Source organism: Saccopteryx leptura, chromosome 3 (genome assembly GCF_036850995.1).
Source record: "Saccopteryx leptura isolate mSacLep1 chromosome 3, mSacLep1_pri_phased_curated, whole genome shotgun sequence".
Lineage (NCBI taxonomy): Eukaryota > Metazoa > Chordata > Mammalia > Chiroptera > Emballonuridae > Saccopteryx > Saccopteryx leptura.
In genome coordinates this window covers 141,888,800-141,908,216 of record NC_089505.1, presented here as the reverse complement: position 1 = coordinate 141,908,216, position 19,417 = coordinate 141,888,800, and the positions used below count along the sequence as shown (strand labels likewise).

At 41.5% G+C, this 19,417-nt stretch overlaps 1 protein-coding gene across 3 annotated transcripts in view; it reads left to right on the top strand.

The window, feature by feature from the left end:
• GNG12 (G protein subunit gamma 12) overlaps positions 1 to 19,417 on the top strand; it is a 137,307-nt gene that overhangs the window by 48,857 nt on the left and 69,033 nt on the right. For all 3 annotated transcript variants that reach the window (XM_066376545.1, XM_066376544.1, XM_066376546.1), the window contains exon 2: positions 15,018 to 15,070. The gene's annotated coding sequence lies outside the window, so the exon portion shown is untranslated. The remainder of the gene's footprint in view (positions 1 to 15,017; positions 15,071 to 19,417) is intronic.

Genomic DNA, 19,417 nt, shown 5'->3' with positions numbered 1-19,417 from the left:
TGGTGGCCATGGTTAAGTTTGAGGTACCTAACAAGACATCTTAGGGCGGATGTTAAGAAGTCAGTTGGATAAATAACTCGAGTTCAGAGAAAAGGCTGGGAATGGAGAGGTAGATTTGAAAGTTATTAGATTAGGAAAGAGGAGAGAGTTTAATAGAGGCAGTTTCCTTAAGGAAGGGCACGTCAGAATCTAGTTGGGGAAAGGAAGGTTTTTATGGTTATCAAAGATGAGGGTGAGTGTTAAAAGGTTCAGAAAGACTGTCATCATCAGTACCCACAACTGTTCATAGAGTTCAGGCAGATATGTTCACAGGAACAAAAGCTAGTTTTGGTAATAGAAGATAAATAGGAACCTAATGTATGAATTAGTTGTTCCATTACTTTTCCACTTGGCCATTGTGAACATCTCAGGTAGAGATAATTAGAAATAGACATGTGCATCCGGAGTTTGTTTGGTTCTTTTTATTTATTGGAAACCTAAGTTGTATTTGGTAAAGAGTTCATTCTTGTGGACAGAAAAACAAACACATAGGAGTATGAAGTATAGGGTATGCAGTCAGAGGATCTTATAATCAAGTTGTCCCTGCAGTTACATAAGCAAATGAGAAACGGAGGGCCCAAGGAAAGGGGTTGAGTGTGGAAATGGCTCGCTCCGCTCCACGGTTAGAACGTTGTCGAATGCCCTGGGCTGCCTTTAACCCCCCACAGTGGTGTGATAGACGACAGACTTTTTTCTTGGCTCTGGGTGGTGGATTTTGTGTTTTTCTGGTTTGGTGAGTATATGCTTGTGTACTTCCCCAAAGGGTGAGCAGATTGCCTGTGTAGTTCAGAATACATGTGAAATGGGAATGTCCCTAAGAATGGAAAACTACTGTTACAATTGAGGCAGTGAAGGTGCCCAGGAAGCAAATGGGAGATGTAAGAACAGGCACATTGTATCAGATGTCTTCTTCCCTGTTGAATTATGTGGCTTTGAGTGGATTATGTTGAACACAGTTGAATTTGTTTGTTCGTTTTTATAAGCTGTTGATCTCTTGATAATACAGGAAAAACAAGTCCTTAGAATCCCTATATCCTGTTGACTCTTTTGCTTAGTTTTTGATGACAAGAATATTCTCAGTGGCCAGCCATGTGTTGGATGCTACAGTTTAAGACTGCACCATTCACTGGAGTCAAAGCCCGCAAACCAGGAGGAATGTTTTATGTCACATCCGTTCCACAAGTCTGTAAAGTTGGAGGCTGGGACTTGGCGAGAGCCACTCCCAGCCTCACCTGAGGAGCTCCTCTCATTTCCTTCTGCTGAGTCCTAAGCTCAGAGAAGTATGCTTACCCATGACAAAAGTCTGACTGCGCAAAACAAAACTCTTTACATCTTATATTTCTGACCCAGGCTCAGGGCAGTGCTATTTGCTTCCTGATCCTGGGCAGTGAACATAACCTGAACACAGGGGGTCCTCGGGGTTCGACAGTGACATAACCTGAATTTTGGAGTAAGTTGAAACACACCCTATTCTAAGTCACTTAACTATCCTAACACAGTTGTAAAATCATAATCTAGAACATAATAACACAACTAAGCCACAGAAAAGGGAAAGGACGTAAATATACTGTACTGTACACTGTACTGTAATAAAAAATGACTATGTCTCAATTTTTTAAAGTTTTTATGGGAGTGAACGTCATAAACTTGAAACATCATATGTTGAGACTGTTGTTAACTAGAGGACCCCCTGTATTTCTGTGATGACTCAGTATCTAATAGAAAGTGTGTCATCAAAAAGAATGATGCAATCAGAGAAGTAAGCCCTGTGGACAAAATGATTATTTTCAACATACAGCAGAATCTCAGTACCCATAGTGCTTCCCTAAAACTGAAATCTTTATAGAGAAACATTGTTCTAATATACATTACGCATGATAAATGCTGCTAAATTTTACTGGGTTTTTTTTTTTTTTTTAAGTTTCCTGAGGCTAATAAAAATTTAATCCTACTGAATGGTTTTTTTCTTGAATAGAAATGTATTGAAGATCATTGTTTGTTGTCAGAAAGAGTGTAAGGCTCATTCTTCAACCATTACTGTGTCAGTAGTTCTCACAAAGAATATTGAACCCGCTACCGTTAGCTGAGCTTGCTGGGGCCAGGGGCAGGGTTGGGCAGGTTGCCTGTGAAGCAGGATTTAATGGTGGGCCCTTGGCTTTTACCATGTTGAAGTCCTTCTACATCTTCCTCAGTGGCTATTGTATGCATTACCTTGATGCAAGGAAAGGAGTGCTCTTTTTTATTAATTTTGTTATTTAGACAAATTTAGCAGGGTGATACTGGTCAATCAGAGTACATAGATTTAGAGAAAACATCTCCACATCTTTTGGACAGTTGATTATGCTGTATACCCATCACCCAAAGTCAGATCATCTTCTGCCACCCTGTACTTTGTTTTTCTTTAAGCCCCTCCCCTTCCTCCATCCCCCTCCCTCTGCATCCTTCCCTTCCCCCTGGTAATTACTGCACCCCTGTCTATGTCCATGAGTCTCAATTTTGTGTCCCACTTATGTATGGAATCATACAGTTCTTAGCTTTTTCTGATTTACTTATTTCACTCAGTATAATATAATCAAGGTCCATCCATGTTGTCATAAATGATACTATGTCATCATTTCTTATGGCTGAGTAGTATTCCATTGTATATATGTGCCACATCTTCTTTATCCAATCCTCTGTTGAAGGGCATTTTGGCTATTTCCATGTCTTGGCCACCGTGAACAATGCTGCGATGAACATGGGGGTCCATGTGTCTTTACGTACCCATGTTTTCAAGTTTTGGGGGTATATACCCAGTAGAGGGATTGCTGGGTCATATGGTAGTTCTATTCTTAATTTTTTGAGGAACCACCAAACTTTCTTCCATAATGGTTGTACTAATTTACATTCCCACCAACAGTGGATGAGGGTTCCTTTTTCTCCACAGCCTCTCCAACATTTGCTATTACCTGTCTTGTAATTAATAGCTAATCGAACAGGTGTGAGGTGGTATCTCATTGTAGTTTTGATTTGCATTTCTCGAATAGCTAGTGATGATGAGCATTTTTTTATGTATCTGTTGGCCATTTTTATTTCTTCTTGGGAGAAGTGTCTGTTCATGAAGGACTGCTCTTGAAAAGCTTATGCCCCTTTTTATCGGACAAACTATGTGCAGCAGCTGCCTGAGTCGACAGCGCTGTGGCAAAAGCTCAAGCATTGCCACCATCTCTTCTGCAACCCCTGGTGATTTTCTTTTCTATAGTTCTACACGGCTCAATTTTTCACTTTCATTCGGTGAAAATTTATCAGCCACTCTCTACCTGTCAAAATATAGCCATAAAGCAATATTCTATTGTGTCTGTATTCATTAGAAACTGTGTTGTGTTGTTTTTCTTTGTCTTCTAAGCATTCTTAACTGTCTGAACAGTAAGAAAGTAAGCCATTGCAGTGGGGGAGGCTCATTAACAAAACTATGTTTAGTAGTCTGTGTGGGTAGGTAGACTAATTTTTTAAAGAAGATTTTCAATATTAAAAGTTAAAAATTATCTGGTTAACAATAAGAAAAATTAAATTCTGTCTTTTGGCTAATTACTGTTTTTCATAAGCATTAAGTGATTCCCTTCAGCGTGACAGTTACAGCTAGTGACCACTAAACCCCAATAAGCCAGTCTTTCTGCTTTGCAAATATGATTCCACATTAATCATTGCAAAATGTTATAGGATCCCCAGACAAATCCTCAAGAATTCCCAGAGGGTCCCTTAGATCAAAGGGTCCAGCTTCTGTCGGGTTAGATCACATTTAACTTTGTACTATTTCCGGTATAAAAACCTGGGCATAAAACCTGTTGTCTGCTTCATGCACCTCACAAACTCTGGGTAGGTGACCAACCGTCTCGGTTTGTGCAGCACTGAGAGGACTCCCGAGACATGGAACTTTCAGTGCTAAAACTGGAAAGTCTCAGCCCCACCAACATGAGTTGATTTCCCTAGTCAGACAGAAGTAGGATCGGTGCCCAGACATTAATACCAATAGATATTTCTTCTAAAACCAGCAACTCAAATGTAAAATGGAGATAATTATGTCTTCCTCTTGGGGTTGTGATGAGGCCTGCTCAGTCATCCTGTCTGTGGGGTGGGTAGCTGGCTATTGGTTTTTCTTTGGAATTGGGACCAGCATCATCTCTGATGGGACAGTCTTTCTCCTTGCCCTCCAGAGGCCTGTCGGCCTGTCACCTAAAAAGGCCTTGGCTGTTCCCAGGAGACTGCTAGAGTTCCTGGGTTGTTTTCATTGGCCTCAAAGGTCTCACTGTAATTACCCACCTTGGGTCTGCCTGCTCCTGCCCCTCAGGTAGTGAGGCCTCCCTCTGGTTAGAAACTCCTATACTACAGTGCACTAAGCTGTTTGCAGCCCCCAGCAAGCACAGGCATGTACTTCCTTTTGGGCTTTTGCACTGGCTGTTTCCTCTTTCTTGCTCACACCTCCCTCCTTTCATCTTCTGGCTAACCCTGGTCATTCTTCACACTTTAACTTCAATACCACTTCCTCCTGGAAGCCTTCCATGACCATCTCAGACTGATACAGGCACCTCTCCTATATGCTCTCAAAGCTCCGTTTCCTTGCTGCAATTAAATTATGTGTCATGGGAACTATACTTGCCTGATCAGCTGTCTGCATGACTTATTATAAGCTCCTAGAAGAGAGAGCCTATATTTTACTCTCAGTTGTGTCTCCAGCACCTTCCACATTGCTAGGGATGTGGTAGGTAGAGAGAGGCTCAGAAGGAGCAGGATGGTGGTACAGCCACCGAAGAACAAGCTACCTCCTTCTACAATTTTCTTTCGCCTTGCAGTGGCCGTGACAGCCACTGTCCTTCCTATTCTCCGTAGGAGACTAAGCCACTCTAGAACTTTCTCAAAAGAACCACATCCTCTCCATCCAGGGGCCACCATCCAGTTTAGTTAGGTCTTAATTTGCCGTAGAAGGCACTGAGTATGTAGGAAAAGGCACACGCTGTAACCAACCCAAACTGCCAGGGGTTGCACACTCACCAGTAGGACCTGAGAATATTGTGTAGGGTGGGGGCACGCAATTTTATGTTTATTTGTAGATACACAGGATAAAAGTATTTCTACTATGACAGGTTTTAATAAAATATGAAATCTTCCCCGCAGTTCTAAAGATCTGATGACTCGTAGGCTGTCCTGTATTGTGAAAATTAGGTGCTTTGTTTCATAATTGAATTCAGATTATTTTTCTTTCTCTTTGGTAAACATTAATGGTTTCCTGTAAATTTTCTTGATATTAGGAAACAGATGTTCCATAATTTTAACTGAATTTTTTTCCCAAATACTGAACTAGAACTTTAGAACTTTTGTGCTTAAGTGGTGTGTGTGTGTGTGTGTGTGTGTGTGTGTGTATGTGTGTGTGTGTACACAGTAAATTTTTGAGGAACAATTTGTGTTGGAATTTGCAAAGAAAGGCATAACAGATATATCTACAGAATTATACAGATTTGTCCAAGGCTAGAAATATCGTTTGTTATACAGTTTAGCATTGTTTAACTAATGTAGACTTCTGCGCTAAGATGCATTAGCCCTGCCTCATGATAGTATGTGTACCAAAATAAGGTGTGGTGTAGCAAAAAGCACAGTTCATGCAATCTATAGTTTAATGCTCTGATTTTTAACCAAACTGTATTTTTTTTATTTTACTGTTGTCTTTTAACTGTATAAAATTTTTTCCCTGGCTTTGCATAAAACACTGAGTGCCACCTCTGTGCAGAGCGGGGTGCTGGGCTCCTTGGGAGAGACAAGCACAAATAAGATGTGGACCCTTGGTCCCTAATCATCCAGTAGAAGAGGTGAAACATATTCTGAAATACCTCTAATAAAAAGTAGATAATGGTAAAGGTTGTAGAAATAAGAAATTTCCTTGAGCTTATGAGTGAGGGAATGCCGAGGGGAAAAGTGGTATTTTTACTAGGTTAAAAAAAAAAGCCACACTTAATTTAGGTCTATGTTAATGAAATTATTTTAACCGCTTTTTATAAAAACTACTCAAGGATTGTCCATTCTATAAGCCATTGTTTTGATGGTTTTGCTAAAATAATACTAACACTTCTTGAGCAGCTCCTATGCAGCAGGCACCATTCTCTGTTGCTTTGTCTGAAGGCTTTTTAATAGAAAATGATGTGGAAATGGTGCTTTGGACAATAATGGATTTTGCACAAAATATATCACTTTATTTTACTTTGCCAGCTTCCTTTCACAAGGAATCTTTGGTTCAAAGAAAGAAGGACTGACTGAGTCCAGAGCTCACCAGTTTAAGGACTCAGTGACTGTCTGAGCCCCCTGGCCCATCTGGGTCTCCGTTTCTACCACTGTATAGTGTGAATTGTCAGACTCGCCGTACTCCCAAGGCTCTGTGAGTCGAAGTAGGTATAAATGGACATCAAAAAGCAATCAAGGCCCTGGCCGGTTGGCTCAGTGGTAGAGCGTCGGCCTGGCGTGCAGAAACCCGGGTTCGATTCCTGGCCAGGGCACACAGGAGAGGCGCCCATCTGCTTCTCCACCCCTCCCCCTCTCCTTCCTCTCTGTCTCTCTCTTCCCCTCCCACAGCCAAGGCTCCATTGGAGCAAAGATGGCCCGGGCGCTGGGGATGGCTCCTTGGCCTCTGCCCCAGGCGCTGGAGTGGCTCTGGTTGCAACAGAGCGACCCCCCGGAGGGGCAGAGCATCGCCCCCTGGTAGGCAGAGCGTTGCCCCTGGTGGGCGTGCCGGGTGGATCCCGGTCGGGCGCATGCGGGAGTCTGTCTGACTGTCTCTCCCCGTTTCCAGCTTCAGAAAAATACAAAAAAAAAAAAAAAAAAAGGCAATCAAGAGCCAAAAATTTGCCAAGAAGCAATTTCCTTGTTGGTGAGGTTTATACAAAACAGGCTGCTGTTTATTGTTTATTAAAATACTGTGTAAATGAAAAGATTATTATCTTAAAATTTTAAAATATCTGAAATATTTTTGTAGCAAATGCATCTATAACTCTTGATTATCATGCACTATAAGAAAATAATTTAAATTTGTAAGAAAATTATCAAGATCCTAGTACATAAGCAAAGAATATAATCTTATTTCTCAAGGTAACAAATTATTAATAAGCAAACAGGAAAAAAGGTCTCTCCTCACTAATTATCTTAGAGGTGCAAATTAATACAGCATTAGAAATACTATTTTGTGGATAAAATGTTAAAGGTTCAGAAATTCTCCATTCTATTATTAGTGGTATTATTGTTTATTATAAAAGACCCTGTGAGAGCAAAAAACCCACCCCTAATTCTGTTGTAGAAATTTAGGGAAGCTAGGGAAGTAAGGGAATGAAAAAAGCTAAAGCATAAGAATATCTGATATAATCTGATAATAATAAAAATTGCTGTAACTTAAATATTCAGCATGGGGGGCGATTTAATATATTAAGATTTTATGAAGGACAATTATTATGTTTTTTAGACAATCATTATGATTATGTGTAGAAACAAAAAATATATGTTTAAAATTTAAAGTAAAATGGAGGAGAAAGTAACAGCCATTGTTTGTGGAGTTTTTCCTAATGGCACTATGCCAGTGTTCTCCCTTGTGTGAAAGGTATTTTACACTTTAGAAACTGAGGCTTAGAGGTCAGTTGTCCAAAAACTTGCAGCTCATTAATTGAGGAACCAACATTCAAACCCAGATTTGGCCAACTCCAAGGTTTTCACTGGGTTTACTACCAATAGCATATAAATTATGGCCACAGTCATATAAAAACATACATCTGTGGAAAGTAACCAGCAAAAATGGTTAATACTCATATGGTGGGAATATAGGTCAATTTCAGAGAAGCTTGCTATCCATGTAAAACCGTCATTGAAAACCAAACAAACAGGCCTGACCAGGCGGTGGCTCAGTGGATAGAGCGTCGGACTGGGATGCGGAGGACCCAGGTTTGAGACCACGAGGTTGCCAGCTTGAGTGCGGACTCATCTGGTTTGAGCAAAGCTCACCAGCTTGGACCCAAGGTCGCTGGCTCGAGCAAGGGGTTACTCAGTCTGCTGAAGGCCCGCGATCAAGGCACATATGAGAAAGCAATCAATGAACAACTAAGGTGTCACAACGAAAAACTAATGATTTATGTTTCTCATCTCTCTCCGTTCCTGTCTGTCTGTCCCTGTCTATCCCTCTCTTTGCCTCTCTCTCTGTCTCTGTAACAAACAAACAAACAAAAAAAAAACACCAAACAAACAAAAACAACTGCTGTTGCTCTCTCAGTAGAAAAATAGGAAAAGATATGTTGTGTGTAATATTTTAATTTACTGTTTACTCTTTTTATGCATTCTCTTAAATGTTGGAAAAATAGGAATACTGTGTATTTTTTAAATTTCTCACTTGCTTTGGCATAATCAGTATTACTCCCACCCCACCCCCCAAACTTATCTGCAAATTAGTTGAAGACATACACCACCAGTTCCTCAATTAAAGACAGAATTTGAAGTTTCTGGAAGCTCTCTGTAGACTGAGGACAGTGACCAGGAAAAGCTCCTCCCTATGAACAGGCCAGACCAGCTCCTCTGGACAGAAGCTGGTCTCAAGGCAGAGATAATGGGGTGGCACCATTTGGTTAAACTAGGCCACTTCACCCACTCAGGGTGTGCCCTTCCCTGGGACGGAAGCCCTCGCACAGTGGAGGAAAATGTCACCATCAGGATTCCTCTTGTCTTTTAGCTTTGTGGCTCAAGACTTGATTTGTGAATCTTAGTTTATAGCGTTATTTTATAAGGTCAGTATCCCTACCAACATCTAATAACAGACAAATGTCCGTGATGGAACTTAAGGCACAGGGTATATTTCTTTCAATTTAGCCTCACCTTTGTGGAACATGTACCCTTTATGTCTACAATAGGGTCTTTTATATGTCTCAAAGGGCCTTTTATATCTCCTTTGCCATTTGAGATAACATCATGTCAGGATTTGCAAGTGAAAACATAATAGACCTGACTAGAGAGCAGTGAAGATGTCTCCAGAGCTGGGCGCACTCTCCAACATACTGCTCAATCCAGTTCACTCAGGGTCGCTCCCTGTTTTGTAGGTGGGGAAATTGAAGCCCATCTTAGTTAGGTGATTTACTGGAAGTCACTGGTAGTAAAGACGACTGGAAGCCGGGCCTATAAATCGAGTGTTCACTCCACTTTCCTCCAGTGCCTGTGTTACTTTCTAGAGGATTAAAATGAGACTAGAAACAAGTAGGTTCAGACCGATCAGGATCCCTTCAAAGCTCAACGTCTCCCAGGGCTGTACACTCATCCCCTTATCCAGTTTCACTGTCTGCAGTGTGTTACCTGCCGTCCACTTCAGTCTGAAAATATTAAGTGGAGAATTCCAGAAATGTGTTAGTTTTAAATTGTGCTCTGTTGTGAGTAGCATGGTGAAATCTTAGACTGCCCCAGTTCGTCCCACTTGGGACATGAATCATCCCTTTGTCCAGCCTATCCGTGTTGGACACTCCCATCCATCCGTCAGTCACTCAGTAGCCATCTCCGTTATCACATTAACTGTCTCAGTATTGCAGTGCTTCATAATGTGTCATTCACTGCACTTCATCTCATTACGTAGATATTTTATCATCTCATAAGAAGGCTGAGGCCTGACCTGTGGTGGCGCAGTGAATAAAGCGTCGACCTGGAATGCTGAGGTCGCCGGTTCAAAACCCTGGACTTGCCTGGTCAAGGCACATATGGGAGTTGATGCTTTCTGCTCCTCCCCCCTTCTCTCTCTCTCTCCCCTCTCTATAATGAATAAATAAAATAAAATAAAAAATAAAAAGAAGGCTGAGTATAGTACAATAAGCTATTTGAGAGAGAAGCAACATTCATATAACTTTTATTATAATATATTATAATTGTTCTTTTATTATTATTGTTGTAAATCTCTTACTGTGCCAAATTTCTAAATCAAACTTTGTCATATGTATGTATGTGTATATATAAGGGGAAAAAAGCATGTATAGGGTCCCAAACAATTTTCAGGCATTCACTGGAAGTCTTGGAATGTATCCCCTGCAGATGAGGGGCAGTACTGTAATTTTGTATTACAGTAGTTTGTAATTGCAATAAACTTTATAGTAATGAATGGAGTCTACCAAGTTATCATGTATGTGCTAGACCCGTGATGGTGAACCTTGTTATAAAAACCATCTACTTTGCAGTGCTGGTCAACCTGGTCCCTCCTGCCCCTCCCTAGTGGGCATTCCAGCTTTCACAGTGGGGGTAGTGGAGCAACCAAACGGTGCCGCAATTGGCCCACCATGAAAGCTGGAATGCCCACTAGTGGGCGGAGGGACCAGGTTGACCAGCACTGCAAAAGTGGGCGGTTTTTATAAAAAGGTTCCCCATCACGGTGCTAGACAATTCCTGCCCAATAGACTTTTTTACAGTGATGGAAATATACAATACCCTTGCTAGTCAATACAGTAGTCACTTCTGTGTCGACTTGATCACTTGAAATGTAGCTCATACAAAGGGATGAGTTTTTAATTGTATGGAATTTAAATTCTCATATGGGCTAGAGGCTACTGTTTTGGACAGGACAATTTAAAATTTTTTAAGGCTTTCTTGACATCTCTACTTGGATGTCTCAAAGTTAACAAGGTCAAATCAAAATTTTTAATTTTCTTTCCTCTTTCAATGTGTTCTCCACACACACACACACACACACACACACACACACACACACACACCTCAACAAAGCCATCATTGACCCAGTTGCTTGAGCCAAAACCTGGTTGTCATCTCAACCTCCTCTTTGCCTGTATCTCCCACATCTACTTTATCAGCAGGTCCTGATTGTTTTACCTCCAGAACCCACACTGCATCCACCCACTTCTCTCTGTCTCTACTGGTGAACCAGCATATCTTCATATCTCCCATGAACAGTTGAATGGCCTAATTGGTCACCGATGATCTATTCATCTTCTGCTCCCTCTAAAGACTCTTCCATACAGCTACCAAAGAGACACTGTTAAACACTTCAGTAGGTCACATCACTGCGTGCTTGTATGGAAACAATTGTTAGCACTTATCACTGTTTGAAGTTATCTTCTTTGTATACTTATTTTCTATTTCCCATTACAATGGGAGGTTCCCTATATCAGGAGGTCTCTCTAGCACCTGCAGCTCTGCCCAGCACACAATTTGCACTCAGTAAACCTCTCAATAACAATTAAATTAACATTTATTGTGGAAGGAGAGGAGATAGCAAGAGTCAAAATATGATTCATAACTTGGTTGCTCATAGCTGAGATGATCATATCCATATACATGGGAAGTTGATGGTTTCTCTTACATTCTCGATGTGATAGGAAGGGTGGGGCATCATGGCTAATTGCATTTATCTGTGAGTGGGAGGGCTGGTCCACAGTCTTGATGTAATCTCTTATTTGAGCTTTCGAGCTCGTTTTCTCGCTACAAGTCTGTGTGTTCCAGATCTTGAAACTTTTTTCTTTCCCACTGTTAGAGAAAGAGGAGAATGCCCTCCTACAAGGTCACTTTTTATATTCATCCAAGGGAAGTTTTTAGATATGAATGGAAAGAAACATATTATGGAACTCCAGTGTAGTGAATGGTAAAGTCATGTCTAGACAACAAGAGATTTTCAACATGAAACTGTTGTTTTAAAAACATATTTATAATATACACATATTAAGTTATCTGAAACTATATTGCTCACAAAAATTAGGGGATATTCAAAATGAATACGAAGTGATGAAATATCTCCTAATTTTTGTGAGCAGTATAAGAAAACCTTAGGAAATAGGCTTTTGTATTCTTTTATTTTTTTTCTTGACTATTGTATCTTTTAAGGGAAAGTATCTTATTCTAGCACTCTTTTGTAATAGCCAGCCAAGGCTTTCAGAAGGCATGTTATTACTTAGACCCATTGATCCATATGCAGAGTTAAATGAAGCTGATGAACTAGTTGGAGATAAGATCAAGTTGTCTAAGCTTTGAATAGGCCTGGGAAATGACCGTGCCCAGGCACTGGCTGGATTTAGAAAATGAAATGAAGGCTTGCTCTGTTAAAGCACATAGTTAGAGAATCTTTATCCCAGTGGGGTTTTATTAGGCACGTGTTTATACCCCTGTCCCCAACCTTCCAATGCTGTTCTGGTGTTTTCCTGCAGGTGCCTTTATTGAGCATCTACTGTATACCAACACTTTGCTAGGTCCTGAAAGACAAAGATGAGTTAGACATATTCTCAGCTTTCAGAGATTCTGCAAACAAATGGGCAGAGACCAGTAAACAAAAAACCAAAACACAAAAACAACTTTGCAGTAACAGAGGGAAATACAATGGCACTGAAAGTAGAAAGCAGTAGGAGGCAGGTACAGTTCCACTGTTAACAGTGCGGGCTCTGGGCCCTGGCCTGATGGCTCAGTGGTAGAGCGTGTCGGCCCAGTGTGTGGAAGTCCTGGGTTTGATTCCCGGCCAGGGCACACAAGAGAAGTGCCCATCTGCTTCTCCACCCTTCCCCCTCTCCTTTCTCTCTCTCTTTCTTCCCCTCCCACAGCTAAGGCTCCATTGGAGCAAAGTTGGCCCGGGCGCTGAGGACGGCTCCAATGGCCTCTGCCTCAGGCGCTAGAATGGCTCCTGTTGCAATGGATCAATGGCCCAGATGGGCAGAGCATTGCCCCTTAGTGGGCATGCCGGGTGGACTCCAGTTGGGGGCATGTGGAAGTCTGTCTCTGCCTTCCCACTTCTCACATCAGAAAAATACAAAAAAACGGGGGGGGAGTGCGGGTTCTGGAACCAGATTATCTGGGTTAGCGATGTGGCTCTCTGCTACTTATAAGCCGTGTGACCTTAGGCTATTGACTTACCCCTGTTCCTCAGTTTGTTCACCTGTTAAATAGAGTAATAAAAGAACCTATCCATACACTTATTAAGTGGATTAAAGAAGAACACAGAGCACTTGGAACAGTGCCTGGCACATAGCTCCATAACAATCAACCTTTGTTATTATCAGTAGTAGAAATACATAATTATTGATTGAACTGAATAAATACTACCATTACTGCCGAGAAGTTGTCCCTAAACCAGCCAAGGGAGTTCACAAAGGCTTCCCAGAGAAGGTGACTTTTGAACTGCGATTTGAAGATTGGCTGTAATTGTAGGGGAAGGATATGTTTGACAGCAAGAACAGAATCTGTAGAGGCACTGAGGAGTGAGAGTGTGGGTGTTGAAGGGTCTGTAAATATTGAATAGGTCTGTGTGGATAAAAGACGAGGTGCCTAGGGGAGTGAGCCCAGGAAAGAGGGCAGGCATGAGATCACTGGGGCTTTGGAGCCTGGGCTAAGGAACTTTGATCCTGAAACCTAGAGGAGGCACTGAAGGTTCAGGGCTCAGCATGCAAGACGGGGCGCAGCGTCCTTCAGCAGCCTCGGCCTGCAGCTGGTTGATTCTAAGTGTCCCTGACCAGCCTCCTTCCCTGTGATTTGGACAGGGAGTTCACATGTGTGGGTTGGATTTTTCTCACTAGGTGTGATTTCTTTGGGGACCACAGACTAATAAAAGTGATAGCTCTTTCTCTCAGAAAAATCGTGAAGACAAGATTTTCCAGAGACCCCACATTTCCCTCCCTCGGCACCCTCCTTGATCAAACAGGAGCCCAGACTCAGTGCCATCTTTTGACCCCAGACCTGCTGATGGTTTCTGTGCTCTTACCCCAGATTGTTTTAGGTTAACTTGCTAGCCATTCTTCCATCTACCATCACTGCTCTTATCTGACCGTGTATCCCAGGAGCAGCCTCGGATCACTTGGAGATATAATTTAAACTGAAAGCAATGATCTCATATTGAGCCGTTCACATTTAATTGAGTGTAGTGACCAAGGACGTGGTCTCAGGGGCAGGCTATGTGGATTAGAATCCCAGCTCTGTCACTGTCTTGTAACCTACTTAAGCTACTTAACCTCTCTGTGCCTCAATTTCCTCATTACAAAATGGGAATGATATAATATGCTTACCTCATAAAGTTATGTGAGGATTAATTGAGGTAACAGAGGATCATGCCGAGAACAGTTCCTGGCTCATAGTAAGTGCTATATAAGTACTTGCTATTATTATATTATTATTTATACTAAAATGACATCATGAATGGGGTAATGGTGAGTTACTAGGAGCAGGAAAATAGATGAATAAAATCTCCGTGTGCATTTGACTCACTTTGGAGCCTTGCCAGTACCTAACGGCCAAGAACAGACTCTCCAGGCCTGTCCTGTCTGGTGTGGTAGTCTCTGGCCACTGTAACTGTTGACTGCTTGACATGTGAGTAGCCTGAGTTGAGATGTACTGAGTCTTGAAGATTTAGTATGAAAAGAAGGGAAGATGTCTCATTAATGTTTATATTGGTTATGATGAAATAATATTTTGAATAAATTAGGTTAAATTAAATGTATATATGTGGCTTGTGTTATATTTCTAATGAACAGTACTGCCTTCGGCTCACTGTTATTAATAAAATAAAAACTTGTGGTTGTGATAAGGTGGCCACTATTGGAAAGCCTTGTGCATGCCTCCCATTGACATCCAAGTTATACTGGAGTGGCCGTTGTTTAGTTGGTTCCATAGAAGGAGCCATGGCTTGGCCCTGGCGAGGGAGTTGAGGGACCAAGGCAAGAGCAACAACGAAGAAGGCTTCCGCTGACTTGGAGGGGTTTGGATGAAAACACTACCATTTATAGTTATCCTGGGCTCAGCCTTTCAGCACTGCCTGAAGGAGATGAGAGAATGCTCTCTATTCAGGAAGTTGAAATATGTAGGCGAAAAACTCTCTCTGTTCCATCAGGAGCCAGAAAAAGCTTCGCTAATCTTTTAACTAAAAGAATAACACTCAACATTAGGTCAGTCACTTGGGATCGAAAGCACACCCTTTCCAAATGTGATTTACTTATGGAATGTTTTGTTTAATTCTATTTCAGATTCATCCCCCAACTTGAAACTTGAAAACCGTGGGCCACACACAATCTTACTGGTAAGTTCTCTTTCGTTTTTAAAACAAAGTGACTGTTTGACATTATTTTTGAAATGATATTCACACTTCTAAGTTAGATGCATCTCTACCAGTACTATGATTAGACGTGTATTTGTTCACTCTTTTTTCTCTGAAATGATTTAAGATGTTTCCATGCCTTACAGAAAATATCAATCCATGTTCTTTTGCTAAGAACATGGTCAGGAACAGATCTGTGATTATATGCCAAATACTATTAAAATAAAAAGTTTTTGTTTGTGTAGTTTGTTTTTTTGTTTTGTTTTGTTTTTGTGTGTGTGTGTGGTTTTTTTTGGTAGTGAAACTGTTTCCAGGCCCCTGTTGATGGTCTGCTTGTTCAAGTTGTATCCACAGCAACAAAGTGTCACTTCAGCCAAGGAATGCAGATAGTCCCTCACAGTGTGTTGTAATGAAAATTGGCTCACAGCTATAACATATTAGCTTTCTTATTGCTCTATTTTTTCTCTCTTCTCTCTTAGAAACTTGAATGTGATTGTTGTGAGATAACAGTTTTGCAGGGGTAGAAAACTACCTTTAGAGCTAGGAAAGAAATGTACTTTTTAAATGAAAAAAACTTCCAGGACTTTCATGTGACATCATTCTCTGATATTGTAGCAATACTGTTATTTGCCATGTGTAGCAGATAGCTTTTGCTGCATAACAAACCATTTCCAAATTTATGGCCAGAGATTTTGAGCTAACATTTACTGACTCAAAATAATGTTCATTTCTCTACCTCACAATTCATTTCTTATGATGTGGGCTGGGCTCAGCTGTGTGATTCTTCTGGTTTCAGGTGGGACCATTAATGTGTCTGCAGCCATCTCTGGGACCAGGTCAGCTAGGCTTTGTTTCTGGAGGTCACCTGGCCTAAGACAGGTGTCTCACCATCCTATAGGCTACCCTGAGCTTGTTCACATGGGGAGTGGGTAGGGTAATGAGAGAGAACAGAAGCATCGTGAGGTCAAGGCTCAGAACTGTCAGAACATTGGTACTATCATGTTTTTTTGGCTAAAGCAAACTATATGGCTAGCCTAGATTCAAGAGGTTACAGGTATAGATTCTGCCTCTTGTGACAGGAGCTGCAGAATTGCATTGCAAGAAGCACAGATGCAGAGAGGGAAAGAATTGTGGCCACTTCTATAGTCTACAATGCATTGTTTAAGAGTCATAAGAAAGAGCTGTGATTGACTGAAAGTACATGGAGAGTGAGAGGACTCAAACCACCCTCTCCCCGATAGCCCGTCCTTTCACCCCATTTTGTTTGACAGGCCCCAGAATCCTGGGCTTACTCTTTAACATCTGCCATTCCAATCAGTTCCGCAGGTTCTTATGTAGCCTTTCCAGTGCCAGGTTTTCCACTCTCCGACCCTCCCTTCATTCTGTACAACACCGCCACACTAGTCATCCTTCAGTTTATCTCTCAGGATGTTCCTTATTTGTTCAAAAACTGTTGGTGCCTCCACATCACCCAGAATGCCAACCTAGACTTCTCTCTCTGGCTTCCCCACTTCCATTATCTGGCCCCATCTGATCTTGCTTACTTCCCACTATTCCTTTTATTCTAGTAAGACCAAACTATTTAGCATTTCTGTTGAGGACACCTCATGGTACTCACCACTTGTATAATTGGAAATCCTTCCCATTCTACAGGGCCCAGTAGAATCTTCCCTTCTCTGTAGCGTGGCCTTCCCTGACTGTTCCCTACAGTCTGTGATCATCCCTGCTCTGAACCACTTTAAAGCTAAACCCTGTCTTTAGTGGTTCCCTCTTCTTCATCTTGGCTAGTCTTACTTCCTCCATTGCTTTGTCAGCACTTTGAGAGAAGAAGGCTATCTGTTCCTTCCTTGCAGTGGTCAGCACAGGGCTGAGAGTACTGCAGGTACTTAGCCAACCAGGAAGCAGCATGGATACTGCACTTGATTAACACCCCCCCCCCCCCCGCAGCTCGCCAAGGTCACATGAGGCACCCATTGAAACATACGCTCCAGTCCCTTCCATTGGGCCATCCACATTCATAAGGTCTAGGTGGACCATGGGAATTTTAAAGCACTCCGACGTTTATGATGTGATTGTGATCCGGCTGGCAGGCATTCGTTAGGGAAAGAACAAGAAGTTTATGAGACCTGGATTTGAGTGCTGGCTCTGTTACTTTCAGGCTCTGGGACCATATAAACTCAACCTTTCTGAGGTTCACTTTCCTCATCTGTAAAATGGGAATAATATTTAAATTGAGGATTTCCAAGAAGATAAAAAGGATGTGTAAGTGCTTTATAGACTATCAACTATAATTAAAGTGCATTAATTGTGGATCTGCATTAGTAGCCAGTGTTAAGAAGGGAGCAATTACTTCCATGGCAGTGGTCATGGTAATGACAGGGAAACGTCAGTGAATATAGGCATGGTGGTAGGGGATGGAGCGGATAAATAATAACAGCACCAGTAGTCAGAAAGGGTGCATACTGTTTGCTGACTGTGTGCTAGTTGCTTTACATAGAATTATTTGGGATTTACAAGAAGATTCCCCCTGTTCAATTGCATCTGTATGATAATTATAGCCTATTCCACCGTTAATGAGTTATTCCTTTGTTTGTTTTGCTCTTTGAAATACCTGGTTAAAATGTATTCATCCCCTGAGAAAGGAAATATTGTACTTGGTTAAGCTGCTAGGAACCATGGACAATTTAGCAATATAGAATACAAGTGTGAGCTGCTTTGATTTGGTGGGAGAAGTGGGGGCAGGAGAGTAATCATTAGTCCTAAAAAGAAAATAGGCGTGCACTGCCCAGGAATAAACCAGAGGCTCCCATTGGCCCAAGGAAGGATGGAGTGGGGGGAGGTGCTTCAGAGGGCAGGAAGGGGAGGGGAGGACTGTGACCTGTGCTGACTCCGCCTTCTCTGCTTGCTCACTTGGAGCTTCCTCCTAACAATAGGCAGAGCTTGTGAAATTGTTCTCCATTCACCATCAGATTTTACATTTTCTTGATTGCTGTTGATCAGATAATATGGTGAATGTCTTCTTTCAAAGATGTTTGAGGTGGCTTTTTAATACATACATAATGAGATTCAGAAAAATAAGGAAGGGAGGAAAGGAAAGGGAAGAGGTAAGGTTTGGGCCTCCGCTGCTTGCGTGAGAGCCTAATTGCTAGTGGGTCCCGCCCACACTCTTGTCTCTGAGCTTCTGAGTAGTAAGGGCCAGATGGAAAAAATGCCTTAAGGTGGCTGGAACATAAAAGCACACTAGTTAAGCAGAAGCAAGGTGAATAATCATGATATAAGATGTATATAATTTCTTCCAAGTTCTTAAAAACAATACCACATAAGGTAGTAAACAACATCCCTATAATAACTAGAATAATGAGGATTACCCTTAGCAAGTAGGGATGTAATACTGACTGCAGTCCATGAAAAGCCCTTCCAGTTCAGCTTTGCATTTCTTCTTTTGGCCTTGTTTAATCCAAGGATAAATGTAATGCTTTCAGCTGAAATAACACATACATATATTCATCCTCTGTCCTCAAGAATGGACTCCCCAGATTGTCTTGGCTCTTGATGCTGAGCCTGTACATTTAGCTATGGACTAGATTTGGCAAGTGAGTTGAAATCTACTTACCATCCCTGTTCTAAAAGAATAATAAACTTCCTGAAAGTACTCTGTGACTATTATTTCCCCCCACTCCCAAATCATTCTATGCCCTGACTCAGCCTGTGGAGTGCCTTTGGTATACACAAAATTTACACTGATCTTACCCACTGAGACCTGGGAGGCCCTTTTCCCTCGTTCCAAATGTCTCTCGCCTTCCCTTTGTAGCCCCATGATTCTAGGACATCTATGATACTGGAGTGTTCAGTCCCGTAACCTGGGCTACTACAATATTATACTCTTCTGGGACTTTTCTTCTTTGAGTTTGTAACTTTAATATTTATGACAAGAGGTAGTGTCTTGTTGGTGGCAGCACTGGAAAGATGAACTGTCAGGGGCCGAAGGTGGTATAACAGTAATGTTAAGCCTAGATTTTTTACAAAAATCTTATAGAATGAAAAAAAGTTAATTCAGTAAGGATCATTGTCAGAGAGGAGCCTAGAATTCTACAAGGACTACCCATGAATGGAAATTTCCTTTTGAGCTTTATTTTTGTTTGGATCAGGCTTATTGGTTAGAATTATTTTATTTGCAAGTAACAGAACTCCAACTTAAACTACACTGCTTACAAAAATTAGAGGATATTTTATCACTTCATATTAATTTTGAAATATCCCCTAATTTTTGTGAGCAGTATAGTTACTTATGTGACTAAGCTGTTAGGACCTTCAGGGGTAACTGAATCC